Consider the following 15466-nt stretch of genomic DNA (forward strand, 5'->3'; position numbering starts at 1 on the left):
CAACAACCATTGACTGACTATAAACTATCATACTGCCTCAGCAAGAGATCATGCATCAGCAGAGCCAACATTAACTCTTAGCCCTTTAAAGTAAGAGCTTAGATAGAAAGGTCAATTAGTGTTAGCAAAAGTAGCAGACACTATTTCTTAATGATAAAATGATGATCATTGCTGTTGCCATAGAGTGGTTTAGATGGGGTCATTGAAGCCTTTGGTGGTCTTAGGTTATTTTTCTTCTGCTTAAATTTTCTTTGACTTATTGGGTAGTAGCACCACTTAAGATAGTATTGAGAGCATGTGTCCTGTGTGTATTCGTTGCTAATTATGAGAAGCAAGATGTATGTTATCTTTTTGGGCAATTGCAATTCATTCAGGATTTAGAAAGGGCCAAAGAGGACACCTGGGTCAAAGACCAGGTGAATGCCCACAGAATCAGCTACCTTTGGCTCATTTCATATTTTCTAAGTAGACTTAAATCTTTCCCTTGAGGGTATGCAAACTTCAGAGACCTTGTCTGCTAACAACAAATAGCATTTATATCATTCACTCAGAATAATATTTTAGCTCACAATAGCATTTCTGAATATATCCCCTTCAAAAAAAATCACTTAATGAATTTTAGTCAACTACTTGTGCTCCATTTAGAAGCACATTGATTATTGTCTTACTGTTGTTATTGCAAATAAAATGACAGTAGATTTGGAAAAGAAATATACAGAACAATTCTCCCACCCCACTGCCATGAAGATTAATGATGATAATCAAGAAGTAGAAATTAAATGAAGAGGACTTTGATGGAGTAAAAGTCAATCCATCTTATCTGGAAACAAGAAAATTTATGCCTAAATTCAGTACTTAGGATGTTGGGAAAAAATTGAAGAAGCAAGCCCTCTTAGACAGGAATAATAGAAATTTATGGTATATATTTTTTTCTCTTTCCTCATTTCCTGTTTAAAATTTTAGATGTTTTGGACTAAGAAAAAAGAAGGGGGTTTTATTTAATTAAAAAAAATGTCAATGAGACATTTCCTGTTTTGATTCAATATGATTCAAGTCTCTCAGTGCTTAAATGATATTTTGATGATTCCATGATTTTATTTAATTCACTAGTGATAAAGAGATGACATTTCAATATGTCCTTATTTTCCCTTCTTGTTCATGCCCTTCCACAAGACATCTATAGAGGATTCACCCTATACTCTGCGTTTTTGTTATTTTGGAGTTAGCACTAGGTCTTATACATCTATTATTTCTCATCTTTCCTATATGACTGGCTAAGTAAGAATGCTTGGTTACCTTTATGAGTTAGCTAAAAGATGACTTATTTCACAAAACCTTTCCTGTTTCCTACAACTTATGGGGAATAATTACCCCTCAAATACCATATATTGTGTGCAAATTCTGTATATACCCATGTGTATAAGTAGTGTTTCTCCTCCCCTCCCTTGATAGAATATAATCTCCTGTGGGAAGGTATTATTTCATTTATTTAAAGTCCCCAGCCCTTAGCACAGTGCCTCACATGTATTAAGAGATTAAAATATTTGTTTTCTTGCTTGGCTGATAATAAATACTGTTGCTATATTTTATACTTTGTCTTCTGCAAAAGTTGTTAGTGGTGAAACAACTAAAAATTTGAAAAACATAGTTTCTGTGTAATTTAACCATTTTATTAAGACCAACATGGATGGTCATTTAACTGTCTCTCTTAGACCAATGACCCCTCATGGTGGTGGGTTCACAGTTTATATTCTCTTCACAGAGCAGGTGTTTTTGAAGGGTGGCAATCATCTCTGATTGATCGACAATAATTGAGAAGTTTAAAATTACAATGAGAGAGTGGGCTATATTAAAATGAAGACTTGGGGAACATGACTTGGTTCACCCAAATCTTGGTCAAAGGGATTTATCAATTTCCATATCACTTCTCCGACAGAAGGGAGCATCAACACTTCCCCAGACCTGTCTGAGCAAACACAATGAACAGGAATGTACCTATTAACCCAAACTTAGAATTTCTTTTACTGTCTGGTTAGATGTTGACCTGGGTAAATCTCTGCCTAAGATTTCCCACACTGACTTGTTTCTGGATGAGAAAGAAATAAAGAGAAAAAAATATTGGTCTTCAAATAACAATTAATTATTAAATACAAAAGGGAAATACTCATATCTCACACTGGTAAAAGCTTGAATCCTACTTATACATTTCCTTTTCCTTTTAGGTTACACATTATTGTTGTTGTCCCTAAGGTTACACATAATTTTGAAATTTCCTTAATTATAGCACTTTAAAATTCATAGATATACAGCATCAGAACCATGATTCATAGCCATTTAGCTCCACAAATATATGTGTTAGTGATATGGGTTTTGTGACACTGACAAAAAGAAGCAGAATTAGTAATTAGATGAAACCAATGAACATGAGACTTCAAAGGGCTATTAAATACAAAATAAAATTAATAGATTATGCAATATAAAGAACAACTGCTATAGAAATGCAAGTGAACACATGTTTAGTAAATTCTTCCTATGTGACAGGAAGATGACAAATCAATAAAGGTAAGGATAGTTACAGAAAGCTTCACTGATCTATGGAATATACCAAGTACCAAGAAAATTTGACTATCACAAACTTAATTCTATTAACAGCAAAATGAAAAGGATGAACCTGCTGCTTAAAGAAGATAACATATGACAAAAAATCCAGAAATATGCAGTTTCTATTTAATTTTGATCTTCTACATCTAGGAAATGGATTTTGAATGTGGAAATGTAGAATGATAAAATTGTATTAATAACTTACATTTATACATTGCTTACAATTTAAATAGTACTTTCACTACAGCAACTCTGATTTAGATAGACAACTTAGTATAATCCCTATGTCAGAGCAGAGAAAACTGAAATGTAGCAAGTTTTCACTTGATCAAATTTTTATTGCAAGTCTTGGTACTAATTCTATTTTTCTTCCCACCGTGTCATTGTTAATGTATAGTGCAAAAGTGTTGACAGCATAATACCTGATCAGTTTTAAATGTGAATAAAAAAAAAGGCCAAAACTTTGGACTCAAATACATATAACAGTGAAAGGAAATTATAGATATGAACTTGGGGTTAACTTTTTTTTATCTTAGTTGGGGATTTTATTAAGCAAATCTTTTTTTTTAATTGGCAATTGGTTAAATAAGGTACAAATGTATGACCCATTTGGAGAATAAGTAATATTTTGGCTATACCCAATAAGATTCTCTAACTTTTATTGATAAAAAATACAATTAGTATGTAGCCTTACTTTAAAGTTTTTCCTCCATTTAAAGATATTCCAAGTAGTTTGACTCTGGAACCAATCGAATTACATTTTTCCTACTCTTGTCCAAGTTAAATTATTAGGTCATCTTAATTAGTTGCTTTCTACCTGGAGCCTTCAACTTCTAGAAAAGGCAAGCGGGTCATTAGAATAGTTAGCTGTATTTAGCTCAGTGCCAAGCACATAGTAGGTGTTTAATAAATGTTTATTGATTTGCCAGGATGGATTGGTAAATTTCTTGTATTCATCATTTATATGCTTAAGGTTTAAAATAAAAAAAAATTGAGAAGTTTGTTCTATGTTTTTTCTATTTTTTTATTTTATATCATTCATTTCACAAGTTTGTGAGTTACAAATTTTCTCCTCATTTTCCCCCTACCCATCACCCCAAAATAGTGATCCCACTGAATATCTCCTTCCCCAATCTGCTCTCTCCCATGTCTTCTTCCATCCCCCCTCCGACTTTCCAGTAGGGCACAGTGGATCTCTATGCCCCAGTGCCTGTATATTTTATTTCCCAGTTGCATGTAAAGTAATAGTAATAATAGTATATATATATATATATATATATATATATATATATATATATATATATGTATATATTTGAACATTTGATTTTAAAAGTTTGTATTCCAGATTCTTTCCCTTTCTCCCTTGTCACCCACCCTAACTGGGAAGATAAGCAATTCAATATAAGTTGTACATGTGTTTCTAAGCCAAACATTTCCATAGTGGATATATTGTGAAAGACTAACTATATTTCCCTCCATCCTAGCCCACCCCCCACTTTTTTTATTCTCTACTTTAATCCTGTCCCTTTTCAAAAGTGAGTGCTTCCAACTTCTCTCCCCCCCCCCAGCCTGCCCTCCCTTCCGTTATCCCGCCTCTCATCCCCTTCCCCCCCTACTCTCCTGTAGGGTGAGATACCCTATTTAGTGTGTATGTCATTCCCTCCCTAAGCCAAATACAATGAGAATAAGTTTGACTCATTCCCTTTTGCCTTCCTGTTCTTCCCCTCCATTGTAACAGTTTTCCCTTGCCTCTTGCATAAGAAATAATTTACCGCATTCTGTCTCTCCCGATTTTCTCTCATTATATTCCTCTCTAGCTCTTAATTTCACTTTTTAAGTATCATACCTTCCTATTAAATTGGTCCTGTGCCCTCTGTCTATGTATACCAGTACACATATATGCACACACTCACATATGCATTTATATGCACATATACCCTCCTATATAGACATACATATTCATGTGTGTGTGTATATATTTGTATTCCCTTCAACTATTCTTATACTGAGAAAAGTTTCATAAGGTACAATTATCATATTTCCATGTAGGAATATAAGTAGTTCAAATTTGCAAAGTTCCTTATGATTTTTTTCCCTGTTTACCTTCTCATGCTTCTCTTTCTTCTTGTATCTGCATGTCAAATTTTCTATTCAACTCTGTTTTTTTTATGAGGAATGCTTGAAAGTCCTCTATTCCTCGGAATTACCATATTTTCCATTGAATCATGATACTCAGTTTTGCTTGGTAGGTGATTCTTAGTTTTAATCCCAGATCCTTTGACCTCTGGCATATTCCAAGACCTGCAATCCCTCAGTGTAGAAGTTGTCAGATCCTGTGTTATCCTGATTGTATTTCCACAATATTGAAATTGTTTCTTCCTGGCTGCTTGTAATATTTTCTCCTTTATCTGGGAATTCCAGAACCTGGCTATAATATTCAAAGGAGTTTTCTTTTGGGGATCTTTTACAGGAGGTGGTTTGGTGGATTCTTTCAACCTCAATTTTTCCCTCTGGTTCTAAAACATCAGGGTAAATTTCCTTGAGAATTTCTTGAAGGATAATTTCTACATTCTTTTTTTGATCATGGCTTTCAGGTAGTCCAATAATTCTAAAATTATATCTCCTGGATCTATTTTCCAGGTCAGTGGTTTTTCCCATGAGATAGTTCACATTGCCTTCTGTTTTTTTCATGTTTGTATCTGTTTTATGCTTTCTCATAAAGTCACTAGTTTCCATTTGCTCCAATCTAATTCTGAAAGAATGATTCTCTTCAGTGAGCTTTTGAAATTCTTTTTCCATCTGGCAAATTTGGCCTTTTAAGGCATTCTTCTCCTCACTGCCTTTTTGGGCCTCTTTTTTTCATTTGAATTAGTCTATTTTTTAAGGTATTATTTTGTTTCAGTCAGGTCATTTACTCTCATTTCATAATTTTCTGGCATCGTTCTCATTTCTCTTCTCAATTTTTCCTCCACTCCTCTTATTTGGCTTTTTCAAAAATCCTTTTAAGCTCCTCTATGGCCTGTAATGAGCTCATATTTTTCTTGGAAGCTTTTGCTTCAGGAGTTCTGACTTCATTGTCTTCTTCCTATTCGATGCCTTGATTTTTTTTTTTTTTGTCCTCAAAATAGGAGTCTAATATTGGATTTCTCTCTTTGCTTTGCTTCCTTTGCTTGCTCATGTTGACAAACAATTACTTGACTTTTGAGCCTTTTGCCACAGTAGAACTCCACTACCAGAAAGTGCAGTTTTATCCCAGTTGCTGGGGTTTTCACAGCTGTTGGAGTTATTAATTGGGAGCCCTCTCTGAAGCCTCCACACTCTCTGGGAAACACTTCATACACCCCACAACCTCCACCCTAGACAGTGATCCAGATCCAAGCAGTTTAGAGCAAGAGCAATTACCCCTCAGACTGGTTGTTTGTTCCCCCTACACATCTATAGGCCAGTAGCTCTGAATCTGCACTGCTGTGGAGCCTCAGCTGTTTCTCACCCTGGGGACAAAGGCTGTATCACACTCCCAAATTCCCTGTTCCCGCAAATTGTACACTGGCCTCTCACTTTGTCTTTGGCATCTATGGATTGATAATTCTGGAAACTGCCAAAGCTGCTGGTGATCTGAAGTCCCTCCAGCCAGTGGCTGGTCAGGCCACTCTGAGGCTAAAACCTCAGGCTTGTGTGGGGCTGGGCTGAGCTCCCAGAGATCTGTGCTGGCCCCTTCTTGCCTCCCTGCTGGGCTGTCTTCAGTGGGAGATTATTTTGTGGGTTCTGTAGCTACAAAGTTTGTCTAGAATAATTGTTTACATGAATTGGAGGAGGTGGAAGCCAGAGCAGCATGGAAGTCCTGTTTCTATTCTGCCATCTTCTTGTTCTATTTTTTGACCTCCCCAGGCAGGAGAATCCCAGATATGGTCCTTCTTATTTGATGCCATGCTTCTGAGGTTAAAGAAGTATGAGTTAAATTATCCATTCCCACTTCAAACTAAAGTCCTAAAGTAACAGCATTTTTAATGGTGGAAGGAGACAGGATTGGTGTTAAATATTAAGTCTTATCTTTAAAGACCTCTCCTAAAAAATAACAAAATTGCAGCTTTCTCCAAAGACACTATAATAATTAAACATTGGCTACTAAAACTGTGTCAGTGATTGTGTCTTGTGGGGAAGGGAGGGTATTTTTTCTGGCAGCTTAGTTTGGGCATTTCATATGACAAAACATTAGTCACTTCAAAGTTTTCCTGGAAGCCCAGTGAAAGTTGGACATCATTCTTCTGTTAGTTTGCACAAGAGGCTTCCTCTCCTTGTCTTTCATCATGTATATGGGAAAAGACAGAACAGAAAGTAGATTTGAAACTGAGATGTCTTGGGTGTTCTGGCTGCAGGAAGCAAAACCGTAAATTGGAGCAATAGGAACAGCTACCTGTTCTTTAACTTGCTTTTAAAAGCATTTCTCTGATAAATACTTGGTTTAGTGTTTCTGGCTACAACAATGAAGTGCTGCTATGAAAAGCATTGTGCACTGGGATCTTCCTAATTTTGAATTCCTCGGAGTATACGAATAGTAGTGAGAAAGCTGGGTCATAATATGGATATTTGATCACTTGTTTGCATAGACTCCCATCACTTCCCATAGCAGTCAAACAAATTCACAACTCCCCCAACATGTTTGTGCTCTTGGATTTCTGTTTTTCAAGGTTCAAAAAACATTTACTTACTTTTACTTTTACTATTTTTGCACAGATACAAGGCATTGAAAAAAGAGTAGTTAGTCAAAAATATGGCAACCACTATTAAAATTAACTTTTTGCAAAGGATTAACATACTCCCATTATCCTCTCTGAGTCTTGGTTTCCTCAGGTGGGTGTACTTGGCTTTCCATGGCTCCTCTATCATGTATTTCTATCTTTTATTATCTTTACTCATTTCCTATGTATGAACCAAGACCTGTATTTATATTAATATTTATATTAATTTATTTTAATTCTGTATTTATCTCAGAGTTTAAATGCAGCAATTGGGTGATACAGTTCCTCTGGATACCTTATTGCATTTGCATTGATTTTACTCATGCAAAACTATTCAATTTCACGCAATCAAAATTACATTTTCTTTTTGTTATCATTTTTAGTCAAAACTCTTTTATGCTTTATATCCAGTTACAGTTGTATAAATTACTTAATTTTATTTTTTTGGTGTAGTTTTTTTTATTATACTTAAATTGTATCTATAGTTAGAGTTTTTGAGTATGTAGTATAAGATGATAGTATAAACCTAATTCCTACCAAACTACTTTCCAGTTTTCCTAGTAATTTGCAGTCAAATAGGTAGTTCTTCATCAATTATTTGATTTTCTTAAGCTTATTGAACACTTGGTTATGTAACTGAATTGTTTCTAATTCTTATTTATCTGGTCTATTTATGATTACTACTTTCTAACATATTTTGATGTCTGAAAGCATTTTTTCTTCTTTATTCCTACTTTTAAAAATATTTCCCTTGAGATTCCATTTATTTTGTTACTCTGAATGTATTTTGTTATTATATCTGGCATACTTCTCTATCTCCTCCCATTGGAGCTCATATTTTTACCTCTGGGAATCTGTACTTTGATTGGTGAGCCATATCTTACCAAGTACTGAATCTACCAAGGTATTTTTTGGACAGCTCCATGACTTACCAGTAGGAAAGAAGGAAAAAAGCAAGGAAATAAGAATTTAAGTGACTATTATGTGCCAGATACTATGGTAAATTCTTTGCAAATATAATATTATTCTATTTTCATAAGAATCTTGTGAGGTAGATACCATTGTTATCTCCATTTTACCATCAAAGAGCTTGAATCAAATGGAGATTAGCCAACTTGAGTAGTTTCACCAATAAGTGAATCTGCATTTGTACTCATATTTTCCTGACTCTAGGACCTGAGCTTTATGCATTGCATCACCTGTGAGCAGCTAGTAATATATTCTCTGGTCCACTTTCCAAATCTCCATCCCTTACACATATTTTCTTCCCCTAATGAAATATAAGCTTACTGAGTATGAGATTGTCTTGTTTGTATTTCTGTCATTAGCGCTTGGAACAGTGCTTGCTACAAAGTTAAGCTATTAATAAATGCTTTTGACATTCATTCATTCATGTAATTCCTTAAAGTAGTTTTGGTAATTTGATTTGCATAGCACCAAACTCAAAGTTTATGTTTTTTTCATGATTTTTGTTGTATTGGCATATCCCAAACTTAAGTAATGAATATTCCTTTAATAATTTGCATTCCTTCTTTCTTTATAGTGTTTTATAATTATGTTTATATATTTTCCATGTATCTTGGTAGAATGACTCCAAGAATTTGTTTGAATGTTTTCATCATTTTGAATGGGATTTTATTTTCTATTATTTACTCCTGGAATTTTTTGTTGCTATATCAAAATACTGTATCAGGAGAGAATTTTTCTCATTTTTTAGAGCTATGCCTTTTCTTTCTTTTATATTGTTGATATTATTAGCATTACCATGATTATGTTAAATAACAGGAGCACCATGATATAGGAAATAGGTACATCTTCACTTTGCCATGCACATACAACACACACACACACACACACATACACACACACTTAATTGAGTATAGAAGTCTATATTACTTGACAGAGAAGAATAAAATGGAGGAAGGGTGTAATGCCAAGCAAAAGCAAATTCCAAGTTTCAAAATACCAGCATAGCAGATCTCCATTTTATTCAGTGACAAATTAAGAACAGAGAAAATCAAAATACAGCATAATTCAAAATACAGCATTCACCAAGTGTAATTCAATAATTTCCAAGTACTACTCCACCCCTGGACAGTACATTCATTTAGTCAATCACAAAGTCCCTCTTCTCAAATGGAGATTAGATTCCAATCATAAACAAAGTACATTCATTTGGTCAGTCACAGAGTACAAAAAGACAAAAGTTTCCCACCCCTGTATCACAACTGAATTATAATTATCATCAGTTAAAGCCAAACACCTTCCCAAAAGGGGCAGTAGAGAGGAAAATGGTTATCTACCCATGATTTACAACAAGGTTAAGATATCATCACAGCATCTAATACCCAAAGAGAAGTCTTTTCTTCATCTTGACCCAAGGCAAATTCTCAGTAATCTCTGTTACTGGGGAGACAAAGCTTAACCAGGCCACAAGATACATTGCCAGTGTCATCATTAATTCATTTTTTGTCTGCAGAACAGTCTTAGGAAACCTGAAGACATTAGCAAGACCATCTTCCAGGATTTCTGTAAACATACAACAAGAAAATCCTTCTTCAGGGCTTCTGAACCAACAGCAAGGTTCCAGAACCTCTGCAACAACAGCACTGTCCTTCACCAGTGGACAAATCTTGCAAAACCACATCAAAGCAGACAGAAAAAGTACCGGCATCACAGCCATGTCTCCTCAGTCCTTGGCAGTTCTGGGTGGCAGCTCTCAAAAGTCCTGGGGAGCTTGAACTGGCCCTCAGAAATCCACTCTCTCTGCCTCCACAATGCTGCTTCCAAAAAGTTATTCTGCCTCTCTTCCTCTGCTTGTGCCTCTACAAATCCATGACAACAGCTCCTCCCAGTTCAGCCCTCTCTTTGCATGTCAACAAGTCCATCTCACAAGTGGGATTCCCAAGCTCTGGGTTTTAACAGTCAACCCCAAAACCAAGCCAGTACAGGGGGATATTTAAATTTGATTACTATTACAAGGGGGTGATAAAATGGAGGCCAGATTAAGGGAGGCATTCATCAGAAAGAAAAATTCCAGGACTATATTTATTTCACAAAAGGAGTTTGGTATAGAATTTCCACATACCCCATTTTAATAATTATTTGTAATGTATATGTATGAATTATTCTTTAAATTGTTCTTTACATATTTGTTCAATAACTCCTCTAAACCAGTGAATTTTTCCTCTGCAACTGTTTTATGTGTAATACAAATTTATTTCTGAAGATTGGGTTCATTAAGACATCTATTTAATAATTTATGAAATTAGAAATTCATACTTTTGTAGGTAATCTATTTAAAATATTTTCAGTTTGGCTAAACATTTTTGAGTATAGTAAGTTTTGTTAAAAAAGCCAACATAGAACTACTAGAGTTTATCATCATTCTTTTTAAAATAGTTGATACTTGCTTCTATATTTCAGGATATTATTATAAAATCACTTACACCTCAGTTTCATAACCTTGGAAATGAATTATACTAATGAGATGATCTCCAAGATCTCCCAGTTCTAAATCCTTGATCATATGATTATTAGGATTATTTTTTTTTATTTCAAGTCATGTCATATCATTAACTTAAGATCACTTTGTGGTCAACCAGAAACTCTAGATGCTTGTCACATGAAATATTGCTGAACTCCGTTTTTCTTAATTTCTATGTTTATAAGTGGATCAATAACTTATGAATTTCATACTGATTTGTCTCTATCCACTTGAAATTTCTTTGAATTTTGATTCTCCCTTCCATGGTGTTAGCTATTTCTTTTTTTAAAATACTTTATTAACTTATGATTTACATCATTCATTTCTGTAAGATTTTGAGTTACAAATTTTCTGCCCATTTTCCCCCTGCATACTGCCCCAAAATAGCAGTCCCACTGGATATCCCCTCCTCTAATCTGCTCTCTCCCATATTTTGTCTCATAATCCTTTCAACTTTTCCAGTGGATCTCTATGCCTCAGTGCCCATATATTTTATTTCCTAATTATGTGTGAAAGAGTATTAATAATAGTGTATGTATATATATATATATACACACATATATATTTAAATATTTTATTTTAGAACTTTTATATTCCAGATTCATTCCCTTCCTTCCTTGTCAACCACCCTTACTGGGAAGATAAGCAATTCAGTATAGGTTGGACATGTGTGGCTAATGAAAAACAATAACATAGTAGATATATTGTAAAAGACTGACTATATTTCCCTCCCTCCTATCCCACCTCCCACTTGTTCTATTCTCTACTTTGATCCCCTCCGTTTTCAAAAGTGGGTGCTTCCAACATACCTCCCCCCCAGCTTACCCTCCCTTCCATCATCCCCTGTCTCATCCCCTTCCGCCCTACTCTCCTGTAGGGTAAGATACTCTATTTAGTGTGTATTTAATTCCCTCCCTGAGCAAAATTCAATGGGAAAAAGGGTGACCCATTCCCTTTCTATCATTCCCCTCCATTGTGACCATTTTCCCTTTCCTCTTCTATATGAGATAGTTTACCCCATTCTGTCTCTCCCCATCTCCTCTCATTATATTCCCCTCTCACCTCTTAGTTTCACCTTTTAAGTATCATCTCTTCCTGTTAAATTGGTCCTGTGCCCTCTATCTATTTATACCTGCAAACATATGACCATAAACCCTCATATATATATATATTTTTTTTTTTCTATTCCCTTCAACTACTGAGAAAGGTTTCTTAAGTTACAATTATTGTTTTTCCATGTAAGAATGTTAATAGTTCAACTTTGATAAGTTCCTTATGATTTCTTTTCCCTGTTTACCTTCTCATGCTTCTTGTATCTGAATGTCAAATTTTCTATTCAACTCTGGTTTTTTCAACAAGAATGCTTGAAAGTCCTTTATTCCACTGAATAACCATATTTTCCCCCGAAACATGATACTCAGTTTTGCTGGGTAGGTGATTCTTGGTTTTAATCCCAGCTCTTTTGATGTCTGGAATATCATATTCCAAGACCTTCTATCCCTCAGTGTAGAAGCTGCCAGATACTGGGTTTTCCTGATTGTGTTTCCACAATATTTAAATTGTTTCTTCCTGGCTGCTTGTACTATTCTCTCCTTAATCTGGGAATTCTGAAAACTGGCTATAATATTCCTAGGAGTTTTCTTTTCGTGATCTTTTTCAGGAGGTGATTCGGTGGATTCTTTCAACCTCAATTTTGACCTCTGGTTCTAAAACATCAGGGCAGTTTTCTCTGAGAACTTCCTGGAGGATGATTTCTAGGTTCTTACTTTGATCATGGCTTTCTGGTAGTCCAATAATTTTTAAATTATCTCTCCTGGATCTATTTTCCAGGTCAGTGGTTTTTCCTCTGAGATAGTTCACATTGCCTACTATTCTTTCATTTGTTTGGATCTGTTTAACAGCTGAGAGTTTAACAGTCTAATTCTGAAACAATGATTTTCCTCAGTGAGCTTTTGAGATTCTATTTTCCATCTGACATATTTGGCTTTTTAAGGCATTCTTCTCCTCACTGCCTTTTTGAGTCTCTTTTGCCATTTGCGTTAGTCTTTTTTTTTTTCAAGCTGTGATTTTCCTCAGTCAGGCTGTTGACTCTCATCTCATAATTTTCTTGCATTGTTCCCATTTCTCTTCCAAATTTTTCCTCCACTTCTCTTATCTGCTTTTTAAGGTCCTCTATGGCTTGTAACCAGCTTGTATTTTCCTTTGAAGCTTTTGGTGCAGGAGTTCTGACTTCATTGTCTTCCTCTTGCTCCATGTTTTGCTCCTTTTTGTCCCCCAAATAGGAGTGTAATGTTGGAATCTTCTGTCTGCTTTGTTTCCTTTGCCTGGCCATGTCATCCCTCAGTCACTTGACCCCTGGGTTTTTTGCCCCAGTAGGACTCTGCCACCAGATTGGGAAGCTTTTGTCCCAAAGTCTGGGGTTTTCTCAGCTGCCGGAGGCATTAGATGGGTGCCCTCTCTGAGGCTTCCATATGCTTTGGCAAGCTGGACACACACCCCAGGACTTCCACCCCTGACTGCAATCCAGATCCAAGCAGGTTAAAGCAAGAGTGATTACCCCTCAGACTGGTGCTTGGTTCCCCTACACTCTACAAGCCAGGAACTGAAACTGTCATGTGGCACTGGTTGGCTGTGCCGCCATCTCAGGGGCTTCTCACCCTGGAGGCAAAATCCATGGTCTCCCACTTACTGGGTCCCAAAATCCATGCTGCACTTACCTCTCACTTTATCCTTCACATTTATGTGTTGGTAAATCTGGAAATGGCCACAGCTGCTGTGGATCTGGAAGCCCTCTGGACAGCGGCTGGTCAGGCCTGCCCTGGGGCTAAAGCCTTGGTGTGGGGCTGGCCTAGGTTCCCAGAGTGATGTGCTGGCCGATTCCTGCTGGCCTGCTGGGCTGTCCTCAGCAGGATGTTAGCTTTTCTGTGTCGTTTTGTGGGTTCTGCAGCTCCAAAGTTTGTTTAGAGTTCCCTTTTTACATGGATTGCAGAAGGTGGAAGCTGGAGCAGCGGGGAGGTCCTACTTCTATTCCACCATCTTGACCCATCTGGTGTTAGCTATTTCTTTAGTTTCACATTTTCATCAGGCTAACATTTGACTTTTTCAGTTGTTTTGGGACATAAGGACATTTTGCAATTAATCAGGCCATCCAGTAATGCATAAAAAAAACAAGTACTTTATTGTAGACTATTTTAACTCACATCAAGGAAGGGAATAGGCCTTACCTGAGGCTCTCAAGTACATAGGAAAAGAGAAACAAAAGAAGAGGAGAATTATAGTAAAGGATACCATTGAATCTCAATCACCAGAGATGGATGATATATGTAATTCTTAGTCACTCTTCCAGAGAGTCATGCCGAAACTGATAGGTCAAAATTGGAGGAACAAAGATATTCATCATTGGCTCTGAGAGGTTTCCTCCAATTTGGCACTCTGAGTTTACATTGATTTTACCACTACTAATTTATGGATAGAAATGCCTGGATCCTTACCATTTTCACTTGGGAGCAATTCATTCTTTCATTGTGGTCATAGATTTTTATAAAAATGTAAAAAACCTCTTCACTTTGGTAATTACAAATAGGGGAACTAGCCCAGGCTCAATGCATAATCAGTTTCCAATTTTGACTTTTTTTTTTTTTAAGAATCTTCTTGTTTTTATTGTTGGGATACGGGTTACTTGAGAGGGATGAAAGGAGAGGAGTGGGTGGCTCCAACACCAAGTCGTCCATGTTTCACAGGCTTGTAGGTGATAGAGAATTTGCCCAGGTAATGTCCAATCATCTTGGGCTTAATTTCTACCTGACTGAAGGTCTTGCCGTTATAGACGCCCGCCATACTTAGCACCACCTCAGGCAGGATAATCATGTCTCGAAGATGTGTCTTTACTACCTCTGGCTTTTCCATGGTTGGGGGGCGGGGCCGGGGCTCCTTCTTGGCCTTCCTCAGGTGTTTCAGGAGGGAATGCTGTTTGCGCCTCAGACCCCTGTTGAGTCACCGTCGCTGTCGAGCACTGTACAGCTGCATGAGCTGTTTGTAGGACATGTCCAGCAGCTGATCCAGGTCCACGCCAGGGTAGGTGAACTTCCGGAAGGTTCGCTTCTTCTTCAGCTCCAAGTCTGCCATCTTTTCTGCTGTCAGAAAAGGACTGCTCCCGATTGCACAGGCACAGATATCGCCCCAATTTTGACTTCTTTATTTGGCAACCATTTCCAAAGTAAGAATACACATACCTAATAAGGATTTTACATGAAGATATAGTGGGTTGAGTGTTTATATAACCTACATGAGTACAAAAAGTGGGTGATGAGTGTCACTATCTTGCAAACAGTTTAGTTATATATGGTTCAATCAAAAAATATAGTGGAACATAGAATGGGGCTCAAAAAAAAAAAAGAATATGGAGGGCAGCCATTACCAGATAGCATTCAATCACAAAATATTTCAGGATTAACATAATTTGCCCTGATATCCATCATTAGATTTGAGTTTGAAAATCTTCCTATGGTTGGTGGAATGGTATTACAGAAAGAATGCTGGATTTATAGCCAGAGGTCACACATTTGAATTCTAGTTCTGAGACTTATGACTTCTAAGATTTTAGGACACAATACATCTTGAGATCTCTGTTTCCTCATCA

The 15466-nt window shown here is 36.4% G+C and overlaps 1 pseudogene; it reads right to left on the minus strand.

Annotated features, from left to right (window-relative positions):
* Positions 1-14463: 14463 nt before the first annotated feature.
* Positions 14464-15000, minus strand: LOC138143224 (small ribosomal subunit protein uS19 pseudogene; annotated as a pseudogene).
* Positions 15001-15466: the final 466 nt, after the last annotated feature.

Source organism: Petaurus breviceps, unplaced genomic scaffold, assembly GCF_028583685.1.
Source record: "Petaurus breviceps papuanus isolate PSGF00001 unplaced genomic scaffold, PetGlider_PUasm1.0 90633, whole genome shotgun sequence".
Classification (NCBI taxonomy): domain Eukaryota; kingdom Metazoa; phylum Chordata; class Mammalia; order Diprotodontia; family Petauridae; genus Petaurus; species Petaurus breviceps.